At 51.0% G+C, this 22,257-nt stretch overlaps 2 protein-coding genes and 1 long non-coding RNA gene across 10 annotated transcripts in view; 2 read left to right on the plus strand and 1 right to left on the minus strand.

The window, feature by feature from the left end:
- The window catches only part of LOC144672241 (uncharacterized), a 253,793-nt gene that overhangs the window by 132,039 nt on the left and 99,497 nt on the right, over window positions 1–22,257 (minus strand). The window lies entirely within an intron of this gene.
- The window catches only part of shc1 (SHC (Src homology 2 domain containing) transforming protein 1), a 144,235-nt gene that overhangs the window by 64,198 nt on the left and 57,780 nt on the right, over window positions 1–22,257 (plus strand). The gene's annotated exons all lie outside the window — the stretch shown is intronic.
- Window positions 1–22,257, plus strand: part of LOC144672235 (AN1-type zinc finger protein 6-like) — a 151,995-nt gene that overhangs the window by 47,841 nt on the left and 81,897 nt on the right. The gene's annotated exons all lie outside the window — the stretch shown is intronic.

A 22,257-nucleotide genomic window follows, 5' to 3' on the forward strand; every position in this document is an offset into this window, starting at 1 on the left:
GGATCCATCACGCCCTGAGACTGGGGTCTCAGTTTAAACGTCTCATCTCAAAGAGATGTCAGACAGGACTGTGTAGTAAATGTCAGCCTGGAGTGGGACTTGAACCTGCAGAGGTGAGAGAACTATCCCCGAGCCACAACCGACCCCTGTGGGGGAAGCGGGGGGAGGTGGGGGGGCAGCAGCATAGAGCAAATAGCCAGTCGGAGCTGTTCAAATTCACTCTGGTATGAGTTTCTAGCAGATAGGCACGTCCGATGCCTCGGTCTGTATTGGGTTTGGATACGGGTCGTACCAATGAAACCAATCCATACAGCGTTCACTAACTATTGAAACAAAGGAAATAATTTGTTAAATACTGCTGAAGAGAGAGACATGTTGTGAAGCTTTTTGTCTTGAACTGATCGGGACAAATGCAAGAATGCCAAATTTCAAACTCTCACAACAATTTATACTGCAGGAGAAAGGGGTGCAGATTGGTTGGCAAGTCTACGCTGATTGGCCGAGGCGTTGCTACGGAGAAAGCAATGGGGGGCTATAAGCTCCCGGGTAATCCAAAAAACAGGCGCAAAGCTTGAACATATTCCTTTTGTTTACAGAGAACAGGTCCCTGCGTACGAATGGATGTGGCTTCTTGACAGCGTAAATCAGCCATGTTGCAAGTTCTACCGATTATCTTAATTTAGTTGCTGTGTAATTATTAGCCCCCTCGAGTGTTCAGGCGCCGCCCACTCGCAGAATCACACCTAGCAGTGGACCATTGGCACCCTTTTCTCTTGTAGTATAAGTTGTTGTGATTGTTTGAAATTTGCCATTCTTGCATCTGTCCTAATGAGTGCGAAATGGGAAAAGAAAGCTTTGGCAACGTGTCTCTCTTCTCAGCAACGTTCAAGTTCTGCACTGCCCGGCGACCGACAGGTTAAAACGAAAGATGATTTGAAGGGATATTTTGCAAATCCTAAGTGCGTAGTTGGCTGCGCAGATTCTTTTCCCCCCCCCCACCCACGTGTGTGTGTGTGTGTGTGTGTGTGTGTGTGTGTGTGTGGAGTTGTTTTGACTGTGCCTCCTGGGACACGCACAGGTTTCGTTTTGGCGTTTTCGAAGTAAGCCACACAATTCTTCTTAAGCGCCTCGCTCAGTGACCACAGTTACACAGGCACGGAAGCCTCTTTAGCGTTTGCTGCTGACCTGTGACCCTTGAGTTTTAATGTCAGCAGCTGCTGTGGCTTTTGCCCGAGCCCCTGATTTTGCGCCGGTTTCCCCAGGTCTCAGCACCGTGCTCGAGGTGCCTTTTCTTTTGAAGTTCAGCAGACTATAAATCGACAGCTTGTATTGCATATCCCCCCCAGCACTGATCACGACCAAAACGCTTTGCTTTTAACGTGTTACCCACTGGAGTTTTAAGAGACGGGCACAGCTGCTCCAGTTTGTGATATCTTGTCAACAGCTTGAGAACCTCTTTATGTTCAGAGCACTTTACAAAAGGCCTATATAACCGCATACAGCCCGATTCAGTGCGCAGGCCTATACAACCCTATCGTTTCAGTGCCCAAGGTATTTTTTAATTCGTCCATGGGATGTGGGCACCCTTGCCCAGGCCACCATTTATTGCCCAACCCTAATTGCCCTTGTTCAGGGGGCACTTAAGAGTCGAGCACGTTGCTGTGGGTCACAGTGGTAGGCCAGACCAGGCAAAGGGCGGCAGATTTCCTTCCCTAAGGAAACCAGACGGATTTTTTTTTTTAACCACAATCTGCTGACGATGACCAAGTCATCACACTTTTAGTTCCAGGTTTTTATGGTACAGGTCCCCAGACCATTATGCTGGGCCTCTGGAATACTAGTGACAATACCACTATGCCACTGACAACCCCACTTGCATATAAATGCAGAGGGACGTGCAAGTTAGGCCTCATGTCAGTCATTTTCATTCACACTGTTCCTGCCCTCTCATGCCTCTGTTACGGTTGCACTACGGTTTTTTAAAAAAAAAAAGATTTGGCAGATTACAGATTAAATTGCAATTCATAGGTGATAAGGAGGGGTTGGCGGCCTCTCCAATTCTGGTGGCTAATGGAGACTCCTTTCCTTGGACTCCCCAGCCAGGGGTTTAAAAAAAAACATCCTCCAAATGTCCAGCCCCTGTCCAGCCCCTTCAGCATTTTATGTGTTTCACTGAGGTCAGCGCCTCATTCTTTGACATTCCAGCGAACGTGGGCCTGGCCTGCTGGCTGAATCCCCTCGTTGAACAAGCCCCTCACCGGGCAGCAGCGGTGTGCCTTGTTGCACTCCCCCCGAGGCCAAGCGTACCCTTCCTTAGGCAGGGAAACCGAAACGGTACACAGCACCCCGGGGATGGTCTCACCGAGGCCCTGTATAACCGCACAGGTCGCCTACCCTTTATCCGTAAATCGGAAAGCTGAGCACATCCAAAAGCTGCACTTTTTTTTTTGGAACCTCGTCGACCTTTAGCGTGGGACGTCTACTTGTTTATCTGCGCTGTTTATTTGCGATTTTTGTGGTAAACATGTCAAAAAGAAGCTTATTACGGGTACTCTATTTATTATTCGGTGATGCATCTCACTTTTGTAACCGTTTTATCTACTCGAGACCCTAGCTAGCCTAGGCTTGAGCTATTGTAATGTAAGTTTCTATGCGTTGTCCAAAAGCGGAAATGATCTGAAGTCTGAAATGCCCTGAGGGTTTCTGATAAAGGGTATTCGGCCTGTCAGTTTTTATTCTGATACGCCAATTCCCCCTAATAAAGGCTAACGCACCATCTGCTTTCCTAATTGCTTGTTACACCCCGTATGTGAACCTGGAGTGAGCGGGTTGTCTTGTGAGGAAAGGTTGGACAGACTGGGCTTGTTTCTACTGGAGTTTGGAAGAGTGAGGGGGGGGTGATTGGATTGAAGTTTACAAGATCCTGAACGGCCTTGACAAGGTAGACGTGGAAAGGATGTTTCCTCTTGTGGGTGAGTCCAGAACTAGGGGCAGGGGCACTGTTTTAAAATTAGGGGTCGCCCTTTTAGGACAGAGATGAGGAGAATTTTTTTCTCCGAGGGTTGTGCGACTTTGGAACTCTCTGCCTCAGAAGGTGGTGGAGGCGGGGTCCATAGAACCATAGAACACTACAGAACAGAAAATAGGCCATTCGGCCCTTCTAGTCTGTGCCGAAATATTAATCCACTAGTCCCATTGACCTGCACCTAGTCCATAACCCTCCAGACCTCTCCCATCCATGTATCTATCCAATTTATTCTTAAAACTTAAGAGTGAGCCCGCATTTACCACGTCAGATGGTAGCTCGTTCCACACTCTCACCACTCTCTGAGTGAAGAAGTTCCCCCTAATGTTCCCCCTAAGCCTTTGTTTATTGAATATTTTTAAGGCAGAGGTATTAGGCAAGGGGATCAAAGGTTACCGGGGGTAGATGGGAATTCGAAACGCAAGCAGGTCAGCCATGATCTTATTGAATGGTGGAGTGGGTTTGAGGGGCCGAATGGCCGCCTCCTCCTATTTCTCGTGTGAACCCAGCGTGTCTCTGGTGCTGCTATCCCTTTCAGTCCTTATGAATCACATCCACCGCACTCTTGTTTCTCGTGAAACAAGATTGTCACGTTGATTGTTTAGTGTCACACTTCCCGGGAGGAAGCCAATGCCCCCCCAGTTGTTGCTTTCTCAGAAGGTGCTCGGGGGTGGGGTGGCGGGGGGGTGGGGTGGGGAGGGGAAGTTGGAAGCTTGTTAGCAGATGTCCCAGCACGTTGAGCTGCAGCACGCATGTACTGTCCTGTCCTGTCCAGAGCCATTGCTGAGAGCTCCATAGTCTCACAACCCTCAGAGAAAAAAAATGCTCCTCATCTTCTGTCCTAAAAGGGCGACCCCTAATTTTAAAACAGTGCCCCCCCCCACCCCCTTAGTTCTGGACTCACCCACAAGAGGAAACACCCTTACCACGTCAAGTGAAATGACTTGCTAAACTCCCGGGAACACCTCGAGCATCGGAAGCATTAATTTTACTAACTTGTGCCAAAATGAATACCATTGAGGCGTGAGACTCAAAATCTGTAAAGACTCCTCCAAGAACAAAATGCCAAGGCCGTCCAGGGTACCCCGATCCACTTCCTCACCAAGGGGGAGGAAATCGGAGAGCGGGTTACCCCGGCTACTCTTTCCGAACAGGTTTGATTGTAGGAGGTGAGGGAGGTGGGTGATGGAGCACAAGCGCGTGGGCTTTAAGGCGGAGCCGGGCCGATTCTTGTTAAGCAAGGGTAGGCGTTGAGGTTACAATCAGATCAGCCATGATCTTATCGAATGGCGGAGAGGTGCCGAGTGGCCTACTCCTCCTCATTCGTATGTTCGTAAGCCGCCCACCATTTGGGCTTGGAAAGGCCCCCTGACCTTAACTGCTCAAGACCAAAAGGCAACAGACGATGATTTCGGTGCTGTCGGTCAAAGAATTTATTCGGCAAACGATTGAAGAAAACCACTTAACGATAGGCGATATACTAGTCAAGCTGCTTGGACACGGGATGTTGTCTCTGGTCCTCCTCGATGTCTTTGTTTCTCGGGCTGCTGCTCTTCCTCCTGCGATGACCCTGCCTAGGTGCGGCTCTGCACGTCGCCCCCACCCCCACCCCTGTCAGCATAGGACCTGGCTACCTGACCACAAGCTCCCTGGCGCCAATTGCCGACCATGTGACACCGAGGCCCACTTACAGCACCAAACAAACAAGCAATCACTCTGTGGAAGACGTGTCCTCTTTACATACTTAACCCTTAACTCCCTTGTAGCTGTAAACACTACAATCAGTCATTATACAAATAGGAGCTTTTCCATAAAGAATATATTAATCAGAACACCTTCATCATTCTCATAAGAGAATTGACACCATTTTTATAATTTCACACAGGCTGCTACTAGTGCGGAGGGTAAAGGCCCATTACCGATTCGATGGGGCACAGGACTGTTCCCATGCTGAATTTTCTACGTAATTCCTTCTGTTAGTGCAAAGTTTCTGGCTCAGACTGGAGCCTGCCTTCATGTCTGAGGTGCCGATTTCAAACGCGTAAAGTTAGAACAGCGAGTCGCGAGAAGCCGTCCAGGATTTCAGGCCATTCCTGGCATGACCTGGTGCCAGCTGCGGCTCAGTGGGTAGAATTCTAGCCCGTGCGCCGCAGGGTTGTGGGTTTGAGGTCAACTCCAGAGACTTGAGCATAAAAATCTAGGCCAACACTCCCAGTGCCAGTACTGAGGGAGCGCCGCACTGTCGGAGGGTCAGTACTGAGGGAGTGCCGCACTGTCGGAGGGTCAGTACTGAGGGAGTGCTGTGCTGTTGGAGGGTCAGTACTGAGGGAGTGCCGCACTGTCGGAGGGTCAGTACTGAGGGAGCGCCGCACTGTTGGAGGGTCAGTACTGAGGGAGTGCCGCACCGTCGGAGGTTCAGTGCTGAGGGAGTGCCGCACTGTTGGAGGTTCAGTGCTGAGGGAGTGCCGCTCTGTCGGAAGATCAGCACTGAGGGAGCGCCGCACTGTCGGAGGGTCAGTACTGAGGGAGCGCTGCACTGTCAGAGGGTCAGTATGAGGGAGTGCTGCACTGTCAAAGGGTTGGTGCTGAGGGAGTGCTGCACTGCCGGAGGGTCAGTACTGAGGGAGCGCCGCACTGTCGGAGGGTCAGTACTGAGGGAGCGCCGCACTGTCGGAGGGTCAGCGCTGAGGGAGTGCTGCACTGTCAAAGGGTTGGTGCTGAGGGAGTGCTGCAACCAACAGCAATGACCTGGATCATCACCACATTGCTGTCTGTGGGAGCTTGCTGTGCATAAATTAGCTGCCACGTTTTCTGCATTACAGCAGTGACAACATTTTGAAAGCGCTTTGTTGGCTGATTTTTAAAAAAGACACTTTGGGACGTCCTGAGACAGCGAAAGACACTATAAACCAGCAAACCTGTCTTCCTTTAAAATATCTTTGCTGGCAGATAGCGATCAGGGGCAGAAACCACCCCTGCAACCACCTGTCTCCCTCACCACCTACTTATTCAAGCAGCCTTCATGCCTAATGTCACCTTGGTTGACTTAAGCTAAATATAGATTAATAATGCAGCTTTAAGAAAAACCCAATGCTTTCGTCATGAAACGCAGCGTGTTCGAAATTTTAAATAAAGGGGCAGGCTTTTTGACTCGTAGTTCCTGTGCCAATGCTGGCTTCAAAGCTTTTGATGAAATTCTACCCTATCAATGATAATTGATAAGGAGTGATCTGCTGCTTGTCATAATACATGCTGAACTCTGGTAACTCAAAACTTGTATTTATAGAGTGCCTTAGCAGTGTCCTCAGGTTTTCTCAGTGTGTCGTAGCCAATAGGTTAATAGAACCATAGAACACTACAGCACAGAAAACAGGCCATTCGGCCCTTCTAGCCTGTGCCGAAATATTATTCCGCTCGTCCCATTGACCTGCACCCAGTCCATAACCCTCCAGACCCCTCCCATCCATGTATCTATCCAATTTATTCTTAAAACTTAAGAGTGAGCCCGCATTTACCAGGTCAGATGGCAGCTCGTTCCACACTCTCACCACTCTCTGAGTGAAGAAGTTCCCCCTAATGTTCCCCCGAAACCTTTGTTTATTGAATATTTTTAAGGCAGAGGTATTAGGCAAGGGGATCAAAGGTTATCGGGGGTAGATGGGAATTCGAAACGGAAGCAGATCAGCCATGATCTTATTGAATGGTGGAGTGGGTTTGAGGGGCCGAATGGCCGCCTCCTCCTATTTCTCGTGTGAACCCAGCGTGTCTCTGGTGCTGCTATCCCTTTCAGTCCTTATGAATTACATCCACCGCACTCTTGTTTCATCGTGAAACAAGATTGTCACGTTGATTGTTTAGTGTCACACTTCCCGGGAGGAAGCCAATGCCCCCCCAGTTGTTGCTTTCTCAGAAGGTGCTCGGGGGTGGGGTGGCGGGGGGGTTGGGGTGGGGAGGGGAAGTTGGAAGCTTGTTAGCAGATGCCCCAGCACGTTGAGCTGCAGCACGCATGTACTGTCCTGTCCTGTCCAGAGCCATTGCCGAGAGTTCCATAGTCTTACAACCCTCAGAGAAAAAAATATTCTCCTCATCTTCTGTCCTAAAAGGGCGACCCCTAATTTTAAAACAGTGCCCCCCCCCACCCACTTAGTTCTGGACTCACCCACAAGAGGAAACACCCTTACCACGCCAAGTGAAATGACTTGCTAAACTTCCGGGAACACCTCGAGCATCGGAAGCATTAATTTCACTAACTTGTGCCAAAATGAATGCCATTGAGGCGTGAGACTCAAAACCTGTAAAGACTCCTCCAAGAACAAAATGCCAAGGCCGTCCAGGGTACCCCGATCCACTTCCTCACCAAGGGGGAGGAAATCGGAGAGCGGGTTACCCCGGCTACTCTTTCCGAACAGGTTTGATTGTAGGAGGTGAGGGAGGTGGGTGATGGAGCACAAGCGCGTGGGCTTTAAGGCAGAGCCGGGCCGATTCTTGTTAAGCAAGGGTAGGCGTTGAGGTTACAATCAGATCAGCCATGATCTTATCGAATGGCGGAGAGGGGCCGAGTGGCCTACTCCTCCTCATTCGTATGTTCGTAAGCCGCCCACCATTTGGGCTTGGAAAGGCCCCCTGACCTTAACTGTTCAAGACCAAAAGGCAACAGGCGATGATTTCGGTGCTGTCGGTCAAAGAATTTATTCGGCAAACGATTGAAGAAAACCACTTAACGATAGGCGATATACTAGTCAAGCTGCTTAGACACGGGATGTTGTCTCTGGTCCTCTTCGATGTCTTTGTTTCTCGGGCTGCTGCTCTTCCTCCTGCGATGACCCTGCCTAGGTGCGGCTCTGCACGTCGCCCCCACCCCCACCCCTGTCAGCATAGGACCTGGCTACCTGACCACAAGCTCCCTGGCGCCAATTGCCGACCATGTGACACCGAGGCCCACTTACAGCACCAAACAAACAAGCAATCACTCTGTGGAAGACGTGTCCTCTTTACATACTTAACCCTTAACTCCCTTGTAGCTGTAAACACTACAATCAGTCATTATACAAATAGGGAGCTTTTCCATAAAGAATATATCAATCAGAACACCTTCAACATTCTCTTAAGAGAATTGACACCATTTTTATAATTTCACACAGGCTGCTACTAGTGCGGAGGGTAAAGGCCCATTACGGATTTGATGGGGCACAGGACTGTTCCCATGTTGAATTTTCTACATAATTCCTTCTGTTAGTGCAAAGTTTCTGGCTCAGACTGGAGCCTGCCTTCATGTCTGAGTGCCGATTTCAAAAGCGTAAAGTTAGAACAGCGAGTCGCGAGAAGCCGTCCAGGATTTCAGGCCATTCCTGGCATGACCTGGTGCCAGCTGCGGCTCAGTGGGTAGAATTCTAGTCCGTGCGCCGCAGGGTTGTGGGTTTGAGGTCAACTCCAGAGACTTGAGCATAACAATCTAGGCCAACACTCCCAGTGCCAGTACTGAGGGAGTGCTGCGCTGTCGGAAGGGTCAGTACTGAGGGAGTGCCGCACTGTCGGAGGGTCAGTACTGAGGGAGTGCCGCGCTGTCGGAGGGTCAGTACTGAGGGAGTGCCGCACTGTCGGAGGGTCAGTACTGAGGGAGTGCCGCACTGTCGGAGGGTCAGTACTGAGGGAGCGCCGCACTGTTGGAGGGTCAGTACTGAGGGAGTGCCGCACCGTCGGAGGTTCAGTGCTGAGGGAGTGCCGCACTGTCGGGGGGTTGGTACTGACAGAGTGCTGCAACCAACAGCAATGATCTGGATCATCACCACATTGCTGTCTGTGGGAGCTTGCTGTGCATAGATTGGCTGCCACGTTTTCTGCATTACAGCAGTGACTACATTTTGAAAGCGCTTTGTTGGCTGATTTAAAAAAAAACACTTTGGGACGTCCTGAGACAGCGAAAGACACTATAGACCAGCAAACCTGTCTTCCTTTAAAATATCTTTGCTGGCAGATAGCGATCAGGGGCAGAAACCACCCCTGCAACCACCTGTCTCCCTCACCACCTACTGAGTCGAGCAGCCTTCATGCCTAATGTCACCTTGGTTGACTTAAGCTAAATATAGATTAATAATGCAGCTTTAAGAAAAACGCAATGCTTTAGTCATGAAATGCAGCGTGTTCGAAATTTTAAATAAAGGGGCAGGCTTTTTGACTCGTAGTTCCTGTGCCAATGCTGGCTTCAAAGCTTTTGATGAAATTCTACCCTATCAATGATAATTGATAAGGAGTGATCTGCTGCTTGTCATAATACATGCTGAACTCTGGTAACTCAAAACTTGTATTTATAGAGTGCCTTAGCAGTGTCCTCAGGTTTTCTCAGTGTGTCGTAGCCAATAGGTTAATAGAACCATAGAACACTACAGCACAGAAAACAGGCCATTCGGCCCTTCTAGCCTGTGCCGAAATATTCTTCCGCTAGTCCCATTGACCTGCACCCAGTCCATAACCCTCCAGACCTCTCCCATCCATGTATCTATCCAATTTATTCTTAAAACTTAAGAGTGAGCCCGCATTTACCAGGTCAGATGGCAGCTCGTTCCACACTCTCACCACTCTCTGAGTGAAGAAGTTCCCCCTAAACCTTTCCCCTTTCACCCTAAAGCCGTGTCCTCTCGTGTTTATTTCTCCTAATCTAAGTGGAAAGAGCCTACTCGCATTTATTCTGTCTATACCCCTCACAATTTTGTAAACTTGTAATTTTGAAGGTGCACTCTTTACAGTGGCATGCATGGCGACCATGGTGTGCACAGCACAGCACAGCAAGCTCCCAGGAACTGCAAAGGGCGGTAGCGGTAATGTCACTGGACCCGTAACCCACTCGTAAAGAAGCCCTGAGGGCGTGGGTTCGAGCCCCACCAGGGCACCAGTTGGTGGGATTTGGATTCGCCGAATCGACCTGGAACAGGAAAGCCAGTCTCGGCAATGGTGACTGCGAAACCGTTGCCGATTGTCGTTAAAAACCCCATCCGGTTCACGAATGTGAAGGAAAGGAAATCCGCCGTCCTTCCCTTAACACGTGACTCCACGCCCACAGCCACGCGGGTCGACTCTTAACCGCCTTCCGAAATCAGGCCGAGCTCCGCTCGAGGGGCAATTAGGGATGGGCAGCACATGCCCAGTGATGCCTGCATCCCATGAACGAATTTTTTAAAAAAAGACACCGATGCACCATCCCTTGGTTTGCCCCTCATGTTTGGCCCCTTTTGAGGAGGCCTCTGGGGATATGGGAGCTCGGTTGAAGGGGCCCACTTGCGATTTGATGTGGTAAGGAGTTGTACTAACGTCGCAGACGTCGGGTTTCCACCCCACCCCCCACCCGCCCCCCCTAGTCGGTGCTCGTGCCCGTTCCCTCATGGTTGGCCTTCCTGGCTCAGAGCTGCTGGCGGTGGGGCGGAGATAAGAGGCCAGAGTTGTCGTTGCCGGCCGCTGTGTGAAATAGGGATCTGAGTGGGTCATTCGGCCCCCTCGAGCCTGCTCCGCCACTCGATGAGACCACGGCTGATCCACGTCGGCTACACTGACCCACCCCTATCCTCGATTCCCGAAAACCCGCTGATCTCCGTCTTGAACCTGCTCGACGACGGAGCACTCACAGCTCCTCTGGGGCAGAGAATGCCAAAGATCCACCACCCTCCAAGGGAACAAACGTCTCCTCATCTCAGTCCAAAATGGCCGACCTCTTACCCTGAGACTGTGACCCCCCCTGAGTTCTAGACTCTCCAGCCAGGGGTGGAGAGGCAGGGTGGGGGGAAACCAGCCTCTCAGCATCGACCCTGTCAAACTTTCTCACAATTTTAGTTGTTTCAATGAGATTATCTCTCATTCTACTGAGCTCCAGAGAATACAGGCCCCAATCGGCTCTCTCAGGAGAACCCCCTCAAGCCAGGAATCAGTCTAGTGAACCTTCACTGCACCTCCTCTACAGCAAGTATATCCACCGATTTGATGGAACATGTGGATGTCGGGTCGGCTGGGATGTGGATTGTGTTTACTTGAAGCCTCCTCCGCAGTGACTTATCCCACAGACACGTGGCCAATGCCCATGCAAACCCATATCCCAGCCTGTGTCAGTGCCTTCCTGAGGGGGTCAAAGAAGCCAGATTATTTCCTGGGTGAAATGTCTCCCACAGCCTCACTCTCTTCCATTAACAAGCATAGAATTTGATTTAAAACTGAAGGTGGAACATAGGAGTAGGCCATTCGGCCCCTCGAACCCACTCTGCCGTTCGGCCAGATCATGGCTGATGATCCACCTCAATGCCATTTTCCTGCACTACCCCTGATATCCTTAACATGTAGAAATCTATCGACCTCCGTCTTGAACATACTCAATGACTGAGCCTCCAAAGCCCCTCTGGGGCAGAGAATTCCAAAGACTCACCACCCTCTGAGTGAAGAAATTCCTCCTCATCTCAGCCCTAAATGGCCTGCCCCTTATTCTGAGCCTGTTTCCCCTGGTTCCAGACTCACCAGCCAGCGGAAACAGCCTTTCTGCACCTACCCTGTAAGGATTTTGTATGCCTGAATGAGATCGCCTCTCGTCCTTCCAAACTCTAGAGAATACAGGCCCAGTCTCCTCAGCCTCTCCTCATCGGACAATCCCGCCATCCCAGGAATCAGTCTGGTGAACCTTTGTTGCACTCCCTCTATGGCAAGTGTATCCTTCCTTAGGTAGGGAGATCAAAACTGTGCGTACTACTCAGGTAAAAGCAAGATACAGCGGATGCTGGAAATCTGAAACAGAAACAAAAATAGCTGGAAAAACTCAGCAGGTCTGACAGCATCTGCGGAGAGGAATACAGTTAACGTTTCGAGTCTGTATGACTCTTCTGATGAAGGGTCATACGGACTCGAAACGTTAACTGTATTCCTCTCCGCAGATGCTGTCAGACATACTGCTCAGGTGCGGTTTTGCCAAGGCTCTAAACAATTGCAACAAGACTTCAAATCCTCTTGCAATAAAGGCCAACATAGCATTTGCCTTCCTAGTGGAAGAGACAGTACCACAATCTTCCGTCAATCACATCCTTAAATTATTGTCTATAACCAGCCTCCTCCCCCAAGACTGTTGCCACCATCAAGACCCAAATCGTCACTGAACGGTGGCGTAATGGTATTGTCACTGGGCTAGTAATCCAGAGACCCAGGGTAATGATCTGGGGACCCGGGTTCGAATCCCACCACGGCAGATGGTGACGACCATGAAACCACAGCCGATGGTCATAAAAACCCATCTGGTTCCTTTAGGGAAGGAAAGCTGCTGTCCTTACCTGGCCTGGCTCACATGCTGACTCTTAAACGCCCTCTGACATGGCCTAGTAAGCCACTCAGTTGTATCAAACCAGTAAAAAGTCTCAAAGGAATGAAACCAGATCGACCTAGGTACCAACAATGACAAACCCAGCCCTGTCGGCTCTGCAAAGTCCTCCTTCCCAACATCTGGGGGCTTGTGCCAAAATTGGGAGAGCTGTCCCATAGACTAGTCATACTGCCAGAATCATACCTTACGGACTGTGTCCCAGCCATCACCGTCCCTATCCCAGGGTATGTCCTGTCCCACCGGCAGGGCAGACCCAGCGGAGGTGGCGGCACAGTAGCATCCAGTCGGGAGGGAGTTCAAGATCAAAATCGCAGATCTAAGTCATGGAATAATCTAGCATGGGAGTCGAGGCATAAAGTGTTGCCAGGGCGTTGAATTTTCGGGGAGCTCTGATTGTGGTCTTCTCAAATGCTCGGAAACAAAACTGACCAAAGCTTTCGAGGTATCTGGGAACTGATAGAGTGGAGAGAGAGAGAGAAACTATTCCCAGAGTCGGGGGGCGGGTTGGGGGGAGAGTCTAAAAATTAGAGCCAGACCTTTCGGAAGTGAACACAAAGGGTGGTGGAAGTTTGGAACTCTCTTCCGCAAACGGCAATCGACGCAGGATCAATTAATTTTAAATCTGAGATTGATAGATTTTTGTTAACCAAAAGATATTAAGGGATACAGGGCAAAGGCAGGTAGATGGAGTTAGGTCACAGGTCAGCTATGATCTCATTGAATGGGTGGAACAGGCTCGAGGGGCCGAATGACCTCCTCCTGCTCCTAACCATCTGTCTCTCAAGTGGGTCACTCTCTCTCTCTCTGGTCGCTGCATCAGCAGCTCGTGGGTTTGAGTCCCCACTCCAAGAGACTTGAGCACAAAAATCCAGGTCGACGCTGTCACAGCGCCGGCGCTGTGGGAATGCTGCACTGTCTCCGAGGTCTTTCGGACAGTGCACTAAACGCAGGCCTCCGCCTGCCCTCTCGGGTGGACGTAGAAGATCCCACGGCCGCTATTGGAAGAAGGACAGAGTCCTGCGGGCCCAATATTTATCCCTCAACCAACATCTCCAGAACTCTTTGCGCCAGACCAGTCGTGGCCTCACCGACCGCGCGCGCGGAGAAAATTGAACCTCTCGCTCTTTGTGGAGCCACAGGAAGGTGTCGGTGCTTCTCACACGTACATCGTGGGCTCACTTTGACTGTCAGGTATGCGACTGAGGTTGTGTGCGTGGCATTTCCTGGCCCAAGTGGCTTGTGACTGAGGGGAGACAGAAGGCATCTGTCTAAAGGTGTTGTGCAAATGCTGGAAGAACAAATGCCGTCTCTGTAAGGCTGAGACTGCCTTCGAGCTGCAAAGTGCATCTCTGCCAGTACGGCGAGCGTTCCTAACGTAGGTTAAAGTCAGTGCAGTGCACTGCCAGTGCTGTTGCCGTTCTGGCTGACAGACTGAAGACTCTTCCCAACTCAGCAATGCGCCGTGCCGAGACTTGTTTTCGGTAATGTGTTCCGCCTCACCTTTCCTGCTGTGCCAATCGGTTTAAAGGAGTGCGCCATTTCAAAATGCCTTTTTAAGTGCGGTACCATCACAGTGCAGCAGGGTCTCTAGGGCCTTCACGCCACGTGGATTGTAGCACTGGCACTCAGCGAGGGGAGGAAATATCGGGCAATGTTCTTGCTCCAATATAGCCCCTGCAATCCCCCCACCCCCCCCACCCCAGGCGCGATAGTGTGCTTCCCTCCACAGTCGAATAGCAGATTGCCACTGCCGCTCGAGCGCCTCGTACGAGGCATGGTCACTTCAGTGGGTTGCTGGAGCTTGATGGGCACCTTGCTTAACGGCACCCTTAACAGCTGTCAGTTCCCTGAGAGAGTGGGGGGAAATGCTGGCAAATGAGGGATGTTCTGAAGCCAGGTATAAGGGACTAAGGGATTACAGCTTTACAGGAGAGCAGTGAGAGGCCTTTATAATAGCAGGTGGAATACTGGTGGTGTTAGGATCACCGGTACCTTGCAGGTGGATGGTACCTGTACATGTTGCACGATATGTAATGAGCGACATTGTATAACACACCCCTTACACTCTTCTGCAATAGTACCCTGGACAGGAAGTTAAAATTATTAAATTTATATAGCACCTTTCACAGCCTTGCAATATCCTAAACCACTTTACAGCCGCTGATGCTTTTAAAGTTGTAACGTAGACAAATGTAGCATTCAATGCGCACACTGGGAGGCTTTGCAATTGAGCTAACTGAATGGCTGACTGCCTAGTTAAATCTGTTTTAGATGGTGGTTAAGGGAGGAATGTTGGCCAAGCCAACGGCAGCATTTGGCCATGGAATGGTGAATCCATTAGAAAAGACAGCCAGAGCCCTCACTTTGAAGGCTGTGCAATGAGGTGGGGAGGGGAAAGGGCTGGAGGGGTAAGGTTGGGGAAGGGGCTGAGGGGAGCGCCACACTGTCGGAGGGTCAGTACTGAGGGAATACTGCACTGTCGGAGGGCCAGTACCGAGGGAGCACCGCACTGTCAGAGGCTCAGTACTGAGGGATCGTCGCACTGCCGGAGGGTCAGTACTGAGGGAGCGCCGCACTGTCAGAGGCTCAGTACTAAGTGATCGTCGCACTGCCGGAGGGTCAGTACTGAGGGAGCGCCGCACTGTCGGGAGGTCAGAACTGAGGGAGCGCCGCACTGTCGGGGGGTCAGAACTGAGGGAGCGCCGCACTGTCGGAGGGTCAGTACTGAGGGAGTGCCGCACTGTCAGAGGGTCAGTACTGAGGGAGTGCCGCACTGTCGGGGGGTCAGAACTGAGGGAGCGCCGCACTGTCGGAGGGTCAGTACTGAGGGGGTGCCGCACTGTCGGGGGGTCAGTACTGAAGGAGTGCCGCACTGTTGGAGGGTCAGTACTGAGGGAGTGCCGCACTGTTGGAGGGTCAGTACTGAGGGGGTGCCGCACTGTCAGAGGGTCAGTACTGAGGGGGTGCCGCACTGTCGGGGGGTCAGTACTGAGGGAGCGCCGCACTGTTGGGGGGTCAGTACTGAGGGAGTGCTGCACTGTCGGAGGGTCAGTACTGAGGGAACACCGCACTGTCAGAGGGTCAGTACTGAGGGAGCGCCGCACTGTTAGGGGGTCAGTACTGAGGCAGTGCTGCACTGTCAGAGGTACCGCCTTTCGAGTGAGGCATTAAACTGAGGCCCTCACCCGTGCCCTCAGGTGAAAGTAAAAAATCCCATGGCCAGTATTTCAAAGAAGAGCCCAGGAGAGTTTCCTTCGGCATCCTGGACAATGCATAAATCTCAATCATCACAGGAAGGTGATCTGGTGGTAAATCGGTCCTTGTAATGGATCTATCGAGCCATCATTGGAATGGAAGGGATGTCATAAATGTTAAAGGCATGTTAATTATATTAAGATATACAGGCGAAGGATATTGTTTTAATTAAGTACCTAGAGTACTTATAAAGAGAGACTGCTGGGGCACAGGGGTCATCTGTAAGAAATAGACATATGTAATGCTGCATTATGTAGATAAACCTATTATCTGGAAAAGTATTAGTGCCTAGTTTCATACTTCAACTGGCTTGGGATCACTCTAACAGTGGATGTTCAGCGAAGGGTAATGCAGCCGGCTGGACATTCGTCCTCTCGGGCCCCCTCAATAGGCCCTCGCACACAAATCAGCTCCTCCCGGGGTCACTGTCCAACAGCGGGCTGTGTGTGAGGCGTGTGGAGCTGTGCAGGCGGGAGGTTTTCCAAAGTTAAATTAAGCCAGCTTCGGGGGGATGGGGGTTGACAGAAATCACAATGAGAGAGCCATGGATGCCCTTGGTGGGCCCCTACCCTCCCAGCGTGCGTGGGTCCCTTAAGCCGTGTGCCGAGGGTTGGAGGGAGCTTAATAGGATTGGGGAGCTGCAGTGCACCATAGACTGACCTTGCAGTCGATAAATAGGACGTTCCTTTGATTTCTTCAGCAGAAGCTCTGTCGTCTTACCCACATCACTGCTGCCCGATCCCTAGACATCTTAGATGCATGCTGCAGATTCCTTGCCGGTTGTTTCACTGGGTCTCCCTGAAATCAGCTCATACAATCAATAATAAAAAAAAGACTTGCATTTCTATAGCACCTTTCACCACCTCAGGATGTCCCAGAGCACCTCCCAGCCAGTGACGCACTTTCTTGAAGGCAAGTCACTGTGGTGATGTAGGAAATGCAGCAGCCAATTTGCGCACAGCAGGATCCACAAGCAGCAATGTGATAATGACCCAGATAATGTTGCTAAGGGATAAATGTTTGCCTCAGGAAAGTGGGAGAGCTCCCACCCTGCTCTTCTGCCCATAGTGGCTGTGGGATCCAGCCGTGAGGACAGGCGGGAGCCTCTGTTTAGTGTCACGTTTTGAAAGACAGCGCTTTTGACAGTGCGGCACTCCCTCAGCACTGGCACTGCGAGTGTCAGCCCCGGTTATGGACTCGAATCTCAGGAGTTGGGTCTCGAGCCCATGCCCTGATTCGGAGGCGAGAGAGAGCGCTAGCCACTGACCCCCAGCTTATAATGATTTAGTGGTTAGAAAATGGGGTCTGATGTAGAACAGAACAGCACCTTCCAAACCTAATGCCACTATCATCTAGAAGGACAAGGGCAGCAGACACATGGGAACACCACCACCTGCAAGTTCCCCTCCAAGCCACTCACCATCCTAACTTGGAAATATATCGGCCGCTCCTTCACTGTCGCTGGGTCCAAATCCTGGAACTCCCTCCCTAAGAACACTGTGGGTGTACCCACACCACAGGGACTGCTGCGGTTCAAGAAGGCAGCTCACCACCACCTTCTCAGGGGACAACTAGGGATGGGCAATAAATGCTGGCCCAGCCAGCGAAGCCCATTTCCCGTCAATGAATTAAAAAAAAAAGAAAAACTCGGGAGTTGAGGTTTAATCCACACTCGTGCTGAATTGGAGAGTATAATTGTGACCCTGGGTGAGTGGGGAGACTCGATCCTGGGTTGCTGTTTCCCTGTTGTTAACCTGGTGAGCTGCTGCAAGTTACCAGCACATGAATGTTGGATATGTTGAAGCGGTATTCTCTTGACATTGCTGCCTAGCCCAGGCCAATGCTACACCTCTTGACCCAGTTACTGAAGGGTGGTCAATGCCACAGAATTCGAACCAGCCCAGAGTCATTACCGCGGGGAGTGTGGGAAATGGGAACGCATTGGATTGTTGGAAAGAAGTTTGGGCAGACGAGTTTAAATCCCGTTTACTTTCTTCCTCCTCTGTCCTCTCCCCCCTGGGTGCCTCCAAATTCCTGCTCCAACCCTAGCACCTTAACTTTGCTGCCGTGGTCACAGACAGGACTCTCTCTTTGATGAGCCTCCCTCTATGTCTCTATCTCTCAGCAACATCCCGCCCTCCCTCCCTCTCCCCCTCTCTCCCCCTCTCTCTTACCCCCACCACCCCAACCATACACACACACTGGGACGCTCCTTGTAGCCAATCTCTTTGACCGAGCTTCTGGGTCACCTGTCCCTGTATGCAACTCAGTACCACATTGTGTTTGAACGCTCCGGTGAATTATGAGTGAAAATTACTTTGTGCTTTCTAAGTGGCCCGGGTCAATATTCGTGCTTCAATCCGCAGCACCTAGAAATAGATCATATGGGCATTTACTGTGGAACCTTGCTGTGTGTAAAAATGACTGAGTCACTGTACTTCAAGGTAATTTGCTGCGTCTGAAGTGCTTTGAGTGGCATAAGGTCCAAAAGCAGAGAGCTAGGGGGTTGCTTGCGCATGAATCTTGATGGTGAGACCGGTTACACTGTAGTAAAGCGGCTAATGGAGCTCCTGCGCTTTATAAATAAAGGTAGAGGGTGCAAAAGCCTCAGCAAGTTACGCTAAACCTTTACCAAACATCAGTTTGGCTCCAGTTGGAGTGCTGTGTCCAATACTGGGCACTGGACTTTTTTGCTGAAGGTTTTGGAAGAGTGCAGAAAAGATGAACTAGTGTATCGCTGAAAAGAGAGACATGTTGATGAGGCTTTTCATCTTGCACTCATCAGGACAAATGCAAGAATGTAAATTTGTGGACTAATAGCTACACTAACAACCAATTTAAGAGAATCAGTCGCACTTGTAATCATGGCTCCTTTACACTCCCTAGTAGTGACGTAACATTCATACACAGGGACCCCGCTCTCTGCAAACAGAAGGAATACGTTCAAGCCTTTCACCTTTACCCGGGAGCTTGGGTATATACAGTTCCCCAATACTTTCTCCATGGCAACGCCTTGACCAGTCAACTTGCCAGTCAGTCAGCACCCTTCACTCCTGCAGTGTAAATTGTTTGGATCGTTTGAAATTTGGCATTCTTGTGTTTGTCCTGATGAGTGCGGAATGAAAAGCTTCGACAACATGCCTCTCTTGACAGCAATAATCAAGCTCTGTATTACCCAGCGACCGGTTACCAGAATGGTTCCAGGGATGAGGGACTTCAGTTCGCGTGGAGAGACTGGGAGGAGCTGGGATTGTTCTCCTTAGAACGGAGAAGGTTGAGGGGGAGATTGAATTGAGATGTTCAAAATCATTTAGAGGTTTTGGTAGAGTAAATAAGGAGAAACTGTCTCCACTGGAAACTGATGGGTGGTGGATGCCGACTCAATAGTAAGGAATTGGATAAATACTCGAAGGGGAGAAGCAAATTGATGGGAAGGGATAGGGGAGAGTGTGACTGACTGGATTGCTCTACTAAAGACCCAGTAAAGACTCGATGGGCTGAATGTACTGTAGCATTCTATGATTCCATTTAATTGAAAGCTCTTGTGCTCTTGCTCACTCACATCATCCTCCCCCCCACCTTAACAATGCACTTAGAAAAGCATTGTATGATCAGGTCAAGTTGACATAGTTTTGCCAAAGGGAAATCCTGTGTGGAAAATTGATCAGTATTTTTTGGGAATGTAGTTAGCTAGGGGTAGATAGAGGGGAACCAGAAGAGGTAGTATACTTGGATTTCCAAAAGGCCATTCGATAAGGTGCCAATCAGAAAGTTAATACACAAGTAAGGGCTCATGGAGTTGTGGGTGATATATTAACATGGATGGAGGATTGGTTCATGAACAGGAAGCAGAGAGTGGACATAGATAGGGCAGTTGCAAGCAGGGAATAATGCAGTAGCACAAGGATCAATGCTGGGGCCTCAGCTACTTACAATCTATATTAATGCCTGAGATGAAAAGGCAGAGTAATATATCTACGTTTGCTGATGATACCAAGCTAGGTGGGAAGGTAAGCTGTGGGGAGGACACAGAGAGGCTGCGAAGAACTACAGACGGGGACGATAGTTGGGGAGGGGTGGGTGAGGGGATGGTGTCCGGGAGCACGTAGGAATAGTCCAGACTGGAAGTGGTGAAGTCAGTAATGAGGGCTTCAGCAGCAGATGAGCTCAATTTTCGTGATGGTTACAATTTCAGTGTGTTTAAACGTACGGTAGCTGATGGGCACACCAGTCGGTCCTTTCCCAATGGGACACCGATAGGAGCAGTTGTGGGCATTAAAGAAATCAGTAGGTGCTGTCATGTGATGAAAAAGGATCCAGGCCTGATTTCAGTGAGGAGATCCAATAAGGGCGTGGCCCCAGCAACTTTCAGTTCATTCCGGCCGCTTCGTTCTTTGGACACGAGGAAATGGGGATGGAGGAGAGGCGCCAAGTGGAGGTCAGGTGTTTCCTCAAAGAGGAAGGGAGGGGAAGAATCCCTTTTCTCATCTCCATTTAGCCGGTCCACATCCTGGACACTTCCCAGCAGTTCCCCAGTGAGTCAGCAGCGATGCTTCTTCAGTCGCACCTTTCAGTAAAGCAATTCCAAGCGACCTTTTCCGGCGAGGGCAGCCCCTAAACGCTTCCTGGATTGCGATTTTGGCTCGGTGACCCAGTGAGCCATGTCGGGAGGAAGGAAGACATGTCTCTGGGTTTGAGCTGATTCCATCGCCGCCCTCCCCCCTCCCACCCCCCTGCCCTCACTCCTGCCACAAGTACTGCGCGTTTTAGGGAGCCCACGTCCTTGGGAATCCTCTACATTGCTGGTATTCGTTGCCCGTTCCCCGAGAAGCCGGAGATAACCGAGTGGTTTGCCAGGCCGCTTCAGAGGGCAGTTAAGTACCGATGGGTGCGGAGTGGAGCCGGACCGGGCAAGGGCAGCAGATTTCTTCCCCCCCGAAGGGCATCGGTGTGATGCAGGCTCGGCCCCAAACCCGAGCGTGTGTTCGTTTCCCCCGTTTCCAGACCCTCCCTTCCACGGCCGAACCCCTTGCCGCCGAATTCATAGTTAACTGGCAAAAGGAGCAAGAGAGAGACACGCGAGGAAAAACTTTAGGGTCTGGAATGCACTGCCTGAGAGTGTGGGGGAGGCAGACTCAGTTGGGGCCTTCGAAAGGGAATTGGATCGTTACCTGAAGAGGAAATTGAAATGGACGAAAGGTGGGGGACTGGGACTATGAGAGTTGCTCTTGCACAGAGACAGCACAGACACAAGGTGCCAAATGGCCTCCCCCTGTGCTGTAATAATTCTAAAATGTGCCTTTCGAGGATAGCCTGGAACAATTTGCTTTCTTACTTCATTTTCAATTTTGCCCACCATGTCGTGTGACTCCTCCTTCCAACTATTTGTCCGCGGCAGGGAGTTCTTAAACGAACTCGACTTGTAGAGCACTTTTAACCCAGTAAAAACGCCCCAAAGTGCTTCACTGGCGCGTTATCAGACAGAATCTGACCTCAAGCCACATGAGATATTAGGGACAGGTGACCAAAAGCTCAGTCAGAGAGGTCGATTTTAAGCAGTGTCTTAAAGGAGCAAGAGAGAGAGAGAGAGGGGCGGAGAGGTTTAGGGAGGGAATTACGGAGCTTAGGGCCCCAGGCAGCTGAAGGCACGGCCGCCAATGGTGGAGCGATGGGAATCGGGGGATGCGCAATTGGAGGAACGTAGAGATCTTGGAGGGCTGTAGAGGCTGGAGGAGGTTACAGAGATAGGGAGGGGTGTAGGGGATGGAGGAGGTTACAGGGATAGGGAGGGGTGTAGGGACTGGGGGAGGTTACAGAGATAGGGAGGGCTGTAGAGGCTGGAGGAGGTTACAGAGATAGGGAGGGGCATAGGGACTGGAGGAGGTTACAGAGATAGGGAAGGGCGTAGGGGCCAAAGGAGGTTATAGAGATAGGGAGGGGCGTAGGGACTGGAGGAGGTTACAGAGATAGGGTGGGGCGTAGGGACTGGAGGAGGTTACAGAGATAGGGTGGGGCGTAGGGACTGGAGGAGGTTACAGAGATAGGGAAGGGCGTAGGGGCCGAAGGAGGTTATAGAGATAGGGAGGGGCATAGGGACTGGAGGAGGTTACAGAGATAGGGAGGGATGTAGGAGCTGGAGGAGGTTACAGAGATAGGGAGGGGTGTAGGGGCTGCAAGAGGTGACAGAGATAGGGAGGGGTGTAGGGGCTGGAGGAGGTTACAGAGATAGGGAGGGTTGTAGGGGCTGGAGGAGGTTACCGAGATGGGGAGGGGTGTAGGGGCTAGAGGAGGTTACAGAGATGGGGAGGGGTGTAGGGGCTGGAGGGGGTTACAGAGACAGGGAGGGTTGTAGGGACTGGAGGAGGTTACAGAGATAGGGTGGGGCGTAGGGACTGGAGGAGGTTACAGAGATAGGGTGGGGCGTAGGGACTGGAGGAGGTTACAGAGATAGGGAAGGGCGTAGGGGCCGAAGGAGGTTATAGAGATAGGGAGGGGCGTAGGGACTGGAGGAGGTTACAGAGATAGGGAGGGGTGTAGGGGCTAGAGGAGGTTACAGAGATAGGGAGGTTGTTGGGACTGGAGGAGGTTACAGAGATAGGGAGGGGTGTAGGGTCTGGAGGAAGTTACAGAGATA

Source organism: Cetorhinus maximus, chromosome 36, assembly GCF_964194155.1.
Source record: "Cetorhinus maximus chromosome 36, sCetMax3.hap1.1, whole genome shotgun sequence".
Classification (NCBI taxonomy): Eukaryota; Metazoa; Chordata; class Chondrichthyes; order Lamniformes; family Cetorhinidae; genus Cetorhinus; species Cetorhinus maximus.